The sequence below is a fragment of the Amphibalanus amphitrite genome, unplaced genomic scaffold (genome assembly GCF_019059575.1).
Source record: "Amphibalanus amphitrite isolate SeventyFive unplaced genomic scaffold, NRLGWU_Aamphi_draft 000112F_arrow, whole genome shotgun sequence".
NCBI classification, from domain to species: Eukaryota; Metazoa; Arthropoda; class Thecostraca; order Balanomorpha; family Balanidae; genus Amphibalanus; species Amphibalanus amphitrite.
In genome coordinates this window covers 773,642-782,785 of record NW_024881607.1, presented here as the reverse complement: position 1 = coordinate 782,785, position 9,144 = coordinate 773,642, and positions in this window count along the sequence as shown.

Below are 9,144 nucleotides of genomic sequence, written 5' to 3'. Positions count from 1 at the left end.
ATAGGCAAAAATCAGTAGGTTAGGTTAGGTTAGGTTAGGTTGGTTTTGGATGTTGCGTGCCTTGGATGTCGTGGTCTTGGACGTTGTGATTTTGGAGATTACGTACTTTGGATGTTGCGTTTTTTGGATGATACGTTTTTGGACGTTGCGTTTTTGGATGTTTCGGTTTTGGACTTTGTGAATGCCCCCTATAAACCCGATTTTGGACGTATTTTGGACGTTGCGTACTTTGGACGCTGCGGTTTTGGATGTTGCGTACTTTGGATGCTGCTATTAAACACTTCACACTTGGCCTGAGGATCCCGCTCTCATCGAGCTCGTGAGGACAAGGGCGGATCCAGGGGGGGCCAAAGGGGCCATGCCCCCCCTTTGGCGCTGATGTCCGTGAAGGACATGCGGCATGTCCGGACATGCGGCGCTGAAAGGGGGGGTAACATATCTTTTGCCCCCCCCCCCTTTCATCCGTGTTCTTTCCCACAGCCGGCCAATTTTTTCAGAATTATTTTCACCATTTTCATCGACGCTAAGGCCGAACATCAACCTTTTTTGTCATACCTAGGTGGGTAAATATGAACACTGAACAGGGATTTACGCACGAACGCAATTTGGCGTGCTGGCAACCAGCTTAGCAGCACAGACGACTTTATTCTCGACTATGTCCGTTTGGCTGTAACTGCAGGGCGCCGAAGCTGGCTCGCTGGCTTCTATTTGTCCATGTTTTGCTGGAAGGTAGCCCAAAGATCCTCGAGCAGGATTAGGGCCCGGATGGTAGCCGGTTAATTTCTTCAGAATTCCGGCAGGTTCGATTCGGACAACCGCCTGGCCCTGGACATTGGTAGAGCAATGAGCTGGCGCGCCGTCCTGCATGAAAATGCATGTTGACCTGTCATCCACCGTCGAGGCCATGCGTCGACTCAGAACTGAGCCGCTGGAGGCTATTGTTGGTAATGAGCCTCAGTGAGCTCTTCTATAGCGTCTCATGGTCCTGTCTGGAGATGGGAGCAGCTTTGCCAAATTATTCACCAATTGGCCACTCTTCCTGGCCGCCATTTCAATGCGATTTCTTCCCCGGGCCAAATGGTGGGCGAATGCCCGATCTCGGACAATCAGCAACACTGCCAGCAGCCGTATGCTTATCCCACCAGTGCGGGACTGTGCAGGCAGATGTCCCAACTGACCAGCAATAACACGCTGTGTTATTTTGGCCTGAAGCATGTCGACTATCTGGTTCAGCTCCCCGAGATTGCAATTTATTACCTTCATTTTGCCTTCATTTTGCGACGCGGCCATTCGGGGGAGGGGGGGGGCAATCTGTGTATAACTGGCAGTAGCTCGGTGACCCATGATCCGAGGTTCGGTCGCGACCTCATGTTCCGCGGCCAATGACCGTGCAATGCAGAGGTACAGCCAAAATATTTATCTCTTAGGGGCAGAAACGATTAGAAACCGCATAAGTGTTGTCCTAGGTAGAGGACAACACTTTTGCCGGACCCTGCATAAGACCACCCTGCAGTTTCCCTTCAACCGGCTTTGATCCAGCAAAAATAGTCACGCGTTAGCCTCTCTCCTTAACCCGCGCCAGGCCGGTCCTCGGTTCCAACCGCTCCGGGCCGGTGGGTGTCTGAACACCCCTCTCCTTCTAACTCGGCTCCTGGGCCACGTAGCGACACGCGGAAAGCGGCATTCGAAAGAGCTTCGAAAATCAAGACAAAAGCAGTCATTTCTTAAGTCTGGTCAAAGGTATGTCCATAAAGTTAGCGTCGTATTCGTATTCGGATTCAAATTCGAGTAATGATTTCGCTCAAAATTGGCATACAGATAGCCCATGGCACGCTGAGTTCGAAAATGGTGACCTTTTTTTCCTAGGTCAAACCGTTTGACCTTGAGAGGTCAAAATACTGCGTACCCTGTAGAATCTTTGTTTATGGTCCGATTTGAAAAAATCGACCACCAGTGTGTTCGTCTCATCGAGAAGCAGTAGAACATTCAAAAAAATCCAAGGCAAGGTCATAGGTCAAGGTCAAGGTCACTTTAAAAATCGCCGTACCCTATAAAATCTTCATTTTTGGAGCTATCGGAAAATTTCGGCCACCACTGTGTTCGTCTCATCGAGAAGCAGTAGCACATTCAAAAAAATCCGAGGTCAAGGTCATAGGTCAAGGCCAAGGTCACTTTAAACGTTAATTTTAGTCCCCGTACCCTGTAAAATCCTCATTTTTGGAGCTATCGGAAAATTTCGGCCACCACTGTGTTCGTCTCATCGAGAAGCAGTAGCACATTCAAAAAAATCAGAGGTCAAGGTCATAGGTCAAGGTCAAGGTCACTTTAAACGTTAATTTTGGTCCCCGTACCCTATAAAATCTTCATTTTTGGAGCTATCGGAAAATTTCGGCCACCACTGTGTTCGTCTCATCGAGAAGCAGTAGCACATTCAAAATAATCCGAGGTAAAGGTCATAGGTCAAGGTCAAGGTCACTTTAAACGTTAATTTTAGTCCCCGTACCTTATAAAATCTTCATTTTTGGAGCTAGCGGAAAATTTCGGCCACCACTGTGTTCGTCTCATCGAGAAGCAGTAGCACATTCAAAAAAATCTGAGGTCAAGGTCATAGGTCAAGTCAAGGTCACTTTAAACGTTAAAATTTGGATTCAAATTCGAGTAATGATTTCGCTCAAAATTGGCATGCAGATAGCCCATGGCACGCTGAGTTCGAAAATGGTGACCTTTTTTTCCAAGGTCAAACCGTTTGACCTTGACAGGTCAAAATACTGCGTACCCTGTAGAATCTTTGTTTATGGTCCGATTTGAAAAATTCGACCACCAGTGTGTTCGTCTCATCGAGAAGCAGTAGCACATTAAAAAAAATCCGAGGTCAAGGTCATAGGTCAAGGTCAAGGTCACTTTAAACGTTAATTTTAGTCCCCGTACCCTATAAAATCTTCATTTTTGGAGCTATCGGAAAATTTCGGCCACCACTGTGTTCGTCTCATCGAGAAGCAGTAGCACATTCAAAAAAATCCGAGGTCAAGGTCATAGGTCAGGGTCAAGGTCACTTTAACCCGCGCCCGGCAGGGGGTCCTGGATTTCCACGCCCTGCTGGGGGGGGGGGGTTGTTTGAACACCCCCCCCCCCTTCTAACTCGGCTCCTGGGCCACGTAGCGATACGCGGAAGGCGGCGTTCGAAAGAGCGTCAAAAATAATGACGAAATCACTTCGGTCAATTTTTTGGTCAGGTCAAAGGTCACGTCACCAGAGGTCATTGAAGGCAAAATTTCGCCGATTTCCAGGTCGAATGTCGACAATTTCCAAGAAGCCAACTCATAACTCGGGAACCAATAGAGCTACAGCGCCGCGGAAAAGCGCATTCGATAGCCCTATTAACGCCCTTTCTGAATAATTCTCTCAGATTTGACCTAACTTCAACAGTTTTGCCTGCAGGGGGCAAAACCTGCAAAAATAGCCGATTTTTTCGGAAACAGTTTTTCTGCAATAACTTTTGACCCAAGCCTTGTACGACCTTACTTTTACCGGCATCGTGTTCCTCTCGTCAAGACGCATCGAATGAACTATAACTTGACCTTGAAAGGTCAACTTGAAAATTTGACCTCAGGTCAAGGTCATGTCCTGACCGGAAAGGGTCATGTTGCATATCAGTCGATCCGTATCGTCGAGCTAAACACATCTAAGGCGTTTTCATCGCTCTAGCATGCCTCTATCAAAAGTTATTTGCGAAAAATCGGTACTTTGTGGAGGTTGGTCCGAGGACCGCTCGCCAGGTGACAGCTGTCGGCCCGGAGCTGCCGACCCGCCTGCCGCGTGTTGGTACTGGGGCTTTTAGCGTTTCCCCATATGTCCAGACGACCTGCGGCGGGTGGTAGGCAGAATGCGCAGTAGCACGGCGTGTGGTGCTGATGGTCTGTGTGTGCGCTTCGTCAAGCTGTGCCTGTCCTCGTTTTGTCATGTTTTAACGCACATTGTCAATACTAGCCTCGTCTCTAACTGTGTCCCCAGCTCATGAAATCTGACGTTCGTGCAGCCTATTCAGAAGTCAGCCAAATCAACAGACATTTCAAATTACCGACCTATCTCCATCTTACCGACCATCGCAAAGATCACTGAACGTGTTGTGTATGAGCAGCTTTTTTACTACTTCTCCTCGCGCCACCTGTTCGCACCATGTCAGCACGGTTTCAGAACTAATCACTCCACAGACACCGCTCTTCTTACTGTTACCGACAAAGTGTTCAGTGCGATGGATCGCGGCGATGTTGTTCTTTTATCACTACTTGACTTGTCAAAATGCTTTGATGTTATCCCACATGATCGCCTTCTTAACAAGCTGCGTTTGCACGGTGTGGACGTGCGATGGTTTACGAGCTATCTGAGCGACCATTACCAACAGGTCCGCATACACAGGTCAGACGGAACACAGTGCTTATCTCGACCACTTCCAAACCCTGTTGGCACGTACCAGGGATCGGCCTTAGGTCCGCTTTTATATTCAATTTACGCAAACGACATGTCTCTTTACGTCGACGGCGAGGCTGAAATAGTGCAATACGCTGATGACACTCAGGTTCTTGTTGCGGGGGGACCCGGCGACATTGGCTCCCTAGTGCTCACCATGGAGAGTGTTCTCTCCAAGCTGTCTCACTGGTTTGGCAAAAATGGTTTGAAAGTGAACGCAGACAAAACGCAGCTCATAGTCATCGGCTCTAGGCATAACATTCAGCGGCTTCCACCCGTCCGTATCAACTTCATGGGTGCCATTGTCGCCGGTTCCCCCACTGTGCGGAACCTGGGTGTACTGTTTGACCAGAACCTGACGTTTTCTGCCCATATCGATGACGTGGTGCGCCGGTGCACCGGCATCCTGTGTGGTCTCAGCCACTCCCGGCACTGTCTGCCGCAGTCGACCCTGGCCCGGCTGGTGGAAGGTCTAGTCTTGTCGATTGTGCGCTATTGTATCATTGTCTATGGGTCCACCAACTAAACGCAGTTAGGCCGCATTCAAAAGATATTAAACTTCGCCGCGCGTGTCATCTCTGGACGGAGGAAGTATGACCACATCAATGATGTGTTACGGCAATATGAGTGGCTCTCAGCTGAGAACATGTACCTTTACCACGGACTGACCCTTCTTAACAAGATTCGATGTACGTCGGAACCCGAGTCGCTCTCTCATAGTCTTACCACCAGACGCGACATTCATCGGCGCATTACTCGGCATTCTGATCAACTTGTGACACCGCGCATTTTATCTGAGTCGGGTAGGCGAAGGTTTTTATACTCTATTGTGACTGCATTCAACAAACTACCATCTTCAATGCGTGATATGCAACCCACTGCTTTTAAAAGAGAGGTGTTCAAGTGGCTCACTTTGGAACAGAACAAATAGCGACTGTGATGACTGTGAACAAATTGTGACTAGTGATGCATGTGTCCGCGTATGAGGTTCATGTAGGTATGTGTGACATCCATTGGCCAACCATTGCATGTAATTGACCTGAGGCTAGGAATAGCCATGTTTCATGGATTTGCCTCGTGAAGTTTAATAAATAAATAAATAAATAAATAAATAAATAAATGAATAAATAAATAAATAAATAAATAAAAACTGTTAGATACCTACCATTCGTGACCTAAGATGACCTCAGGGCATAAACAGGGGTCACGGACACCATTTCCATGTTCAGTGTGTCTAAAACACTTGTAATTCAGTGTTTGGGAGTGTTTATAATGTCTTTCGTCCAAAAGAGGCGCATTTCAATTTTCTCCCATTGACTTATAATGGGGAGGTCGCAAAATTGACCTAACCTTAGGTCATCGATATCAAAATTCTGAGATATACATTTTGTACATGCTATTGCTCTTAGCAATCGCTGAAAGTTTCAAAGTGATCGGTCACTCGGTGTAGCTATGACAGACATTGAAACTTTTTATGAGGTGAGGTCACTTCAAGTGACCTGGTGACCTGACCTTGAATGACCTTGGTCTGAAATTTTCACAACATGTGTAGAATTGATGTATGATAAGGTGTACCAAAAACGGCGGCGCTCCACGCCGCCGTTTTTGAGATATTCGCGAAAAACCACAAGGGGGGTGTTCAAACATCCCCCCCCCCAGCAGGGCGCGGGTTAAACGTTAAAATTCGGATTCAATTCGAGTAATGATTTCGCTCAAAATTGGCATACAGATAGCCCATGGCACGATGAGTTCGAAAATGGTGACCTTTTTTCCTAGGTCAAACCGTTTGACCTTGAGAGGTCAAAATACTGCGTACCCTGTAGAATCTTTGTTTATGGTCCGATTTGAAAAATTCGACCACCAGTGTGTTCGTCTCATCTAGAAGCAGTTGCATTGGGGTTTACCCACAGTGTATATGGTTTACCGACGTCGCCTCGCTGACACCAAGGAGTTTGGGAGGGCGTTCCAGTCGTTGACTATTCTGGTATTAAAGGAGTTCAAGTTTCTGCGCATAAGTTTTCTAGCTTGTGGTTTGTCCAGCTTCCACCTGTGTCCTCTTGCCCGGTCGGACTCGTTCCGTGTCAGAAACTCCTCCGGTGTCAGCGCCATGCCTCCGTGCAGCAGCTGGTACATACACGGTGATCATCTCTCCTCGGTGGCGGCGATAGAACAGTGAAGGCATTCCGAGGCTATGTAGTCTTTCTGGGTATGGCAAGTGTCTCACGGACGGGATCATTCGGGTCGCCCGGCGCTGAACTCGTTCCAGCCTCTTCTGGTTGCCTATACTGAATGGTCCACTCCCCATAGACAGATATTATCATCGAAACCCGCGCCCCGTAGGAGGGGGGGGGGGCAAAACGGCCCCCCCCCCCTCTGTCCTTTTTCGTCGATATCTCCTAAACGACTAAAGGTATCGCCACCAAACTTTCAGGACCCCTCCGGGCATCAATTTTACACATTGGCACAAAAAAAAATTCCAGAGGCTATGATAGGTTGGCCACAAATGACGTCAGAATGACGTCATGTTCTGCCATTTTCGACCGAAAAAAGACCTTCGCGAGAAGAGCTGTCATGCCTACAGCTTTGAAGATACAGAAAAATGATCAAGACATAAAAGGTGTAGAATTGACAGGGCTACAAAACTGCTATCTCGGATTTTTGACCTTTTTGAGTTTTGACCCCAAAAATCAAAAATGCGATTTTTTGGATATATTAGCCAAAAAATCCAAAAAGTTTTTTGAGTTTCGAAAAACCGGAATATATGTGATAGTACCTACCGTCTTCTATCTACATACCAAATTTCAGATCCATATCTCGTTTTTTGGCCAAGTTACAGCGAAAAAAAATGTTCAAAAATGATGACGTCAAATTTTCAAACTCAATTTTTGGCAATTCTAGACCACGTAGGGCAAAACAAAGACCACCATTGGACTCCCCGTGACGTGCTGCATCGAATCAATACCCATTTATGCAAAAATATCAACTTTGAAATTTGACCTAATATGACCTGACCTTGACCTGACCTTCACCAAAACGTGACCTAAGCTGGCCCCAAAGGCTGCCTGCCCCACATAATCGCATTTGTCATGTAAAATGGACCATAAAACATGTATCACACGACACTTTCATATTGTGACCTCCAGGTGACCCCCAGTGACCTGACCTCTGTGACCTGACCTGGTGTCAGTGACCTCAGATAGCGAAGTATGTGTTTGACGAACAATTTACCATCGATGGTTTTCAATAACTTACCAATTTACTCGATTTTACAACACATTTCTTGAAATGCCTGTGAACGGTGAAAATCCGACCTTTGACCTGACCTGTGACGTCATCGGTTTGACCTAAGTCAATAAAATTTGGTCACAAGGTAGTTCCTGGGTGGGGCTATCGAACGCCTTTCGAAATTTTGAAAATCGGCCGGTAAATTTCCGAGATCTTAGGGGGGGCCGAAACGCCCCCCCCCCTACGGGTGGTAGGGTCCGCCAGTAGCCCTACGGGGCGCGGGTTAACCTTCCATGCGGTGGGGAGGCATTTTTTGCCCCCTTTCATTTTTTCGATATACCTCCAGAACCGTTGCGCCGATCGTCACCAAACTTTCAGTACCCTCCCTGGCATAACTTATACACATTGTGATTAAAAAAATCCAAAGGCTATGATAGGTTGACCGCTAATGACGTCGGAGTGAAGAGCTGTCAGGCTTTTAACTTTGATGATCCAGAAAAAAATGTTGCAGACATAACCCTCGCCCTGGCAGGACATTTTTCATAACACGGCCTGACAGGGGGGGGGGTTGATGCGACCCCCCCATGCGATTGGCTCTTAAGGCACCTAGAAACACCAAATCTGGTAGGTAGGTGGCCCGATCTCTCGCCCCTGTGCAAATTTGGTTGCTCTAGGTCAATATTTAGGGGGATTTGGGGGGGGGGGTATAATTGTAAAAATTTCGCTAATAACAGGTCAAAAGTTTTTCGCTTATAACTTTTGATCTAATTAAGATAGAGCAAAAAGAAAAGCACCAGTGAACTAAGCACGGCAAGGCACGTCGAATGATATATTTTTTGCTTGCTATATGGTACTTAAAATTTTTCGTATTTATTAAGTAAACTTTAATTAATTAATTAAGTTCAAGTTAACCAAATTGCATCACATCGCATATCATTTGATTTGGCTGATGACCAGGAACACAATGACACCATTTTTAAGCTTTAGCGTCATTGTGTGCCAAGTTATTGGCAAAAACGTCATTTGACCTCAGTTGACCTCATTTGACCTGACCCATGGATAAGTATGTACACCAAATAAAGAAGCACCAAGTGACATGCTGTTATGTACTGTGGTTTCAAAGCACAAAAGTGATAGAACGAAGCGGATATATCCAGTATCGTCCGAATTGAATATTTTCCCATGGGCTTAACATTACGACGTAATGACCTCTAACTGACCTCAAGTCAGTGACATAAAAAACCCGAACTACATTTTATACAACTGGGTGAATATAGCACATCCTGAAATTTTGAAGGAAATCAGTCCAAAACTGTGAGTTGGACAGGTGCATAAAAAATTGAAATTTGACCATGACCTTGTACCGGTTTTTCTGACCTGGTAACCTGACCCAAGATCATCCGGACCTGAAATTTTCAGGTCATATGTAAAAGGGCTGCCCCATAGGCTGTG